Source organism: Hakea prostrata, chromosome 5 (assembly GCF_041222555.1).
Source record: "Hakea prostrata isolate BN-2017 chromosome 5, UWA_Hpros_2, whole genome shotgun sequence".
NCBI classification, from domain to species: domain Eukaryota; kingdom Viridiplantae; phylum Streptophyta; class Magnoliopsida; order Proteales; family Proteaceae; genus Hakea; species Hakea prostrata.
In genome coordinates, this window is record NC_142604.1 from 27,745,009 (window position 1) to 27,745,649 (window position 641).

The window sequence follows — 641 nt, forward strand, 5'->3', positions numbered from 1 at the left end:
AAGTCATATTGCATTATATGCCTCATATCATCTCGCATCATTTTATGATTATCTTGTGGTTTATGTGTGGTGGGATAACTTCCTTGCTGAGTTCTTTTGAACTCATTCCTTTTCTCGTTGCAATATTTTGTTAGGCTATTCTACTGGTGATTACTCCGATGGAACCCTCCCCGAGGCGGACCCAGATACCTCATACTACCATCCGGAGGTTGGCTACGTTGAAGACTTCGGTGACCATACCGAAGAAGATTACCAGGCATACCAGGGTTAGCCCCGGAGTTGTATGGGAGCAGTCATGTTGGGTCTCCATGGTCCTCAACTTTGAAGAAGATATATTTATTATGGAGGAGACTTATGAGTAGTTACCCCTTCTTTTGTGACAGTATACTTAGAAGAATTGTAATAACTTTAACTTACCTTTATAACTTGAGACTTGTACTTAACTAAATTTTGACCTCACTTCCGTTTGGTGAAGGAGTGGATTCTGCCCACTGCCTTCTTAATTTATCTGATTTGATATTTATTTCCGCACTCTGATTATGTATGACACCTTATTCCTGAATTCCATGATCATTCATTGTTAGTTTATGATTATTATCTGTTCATGATTGTATTATCGTCGATGTGGATTATGTGGTCCC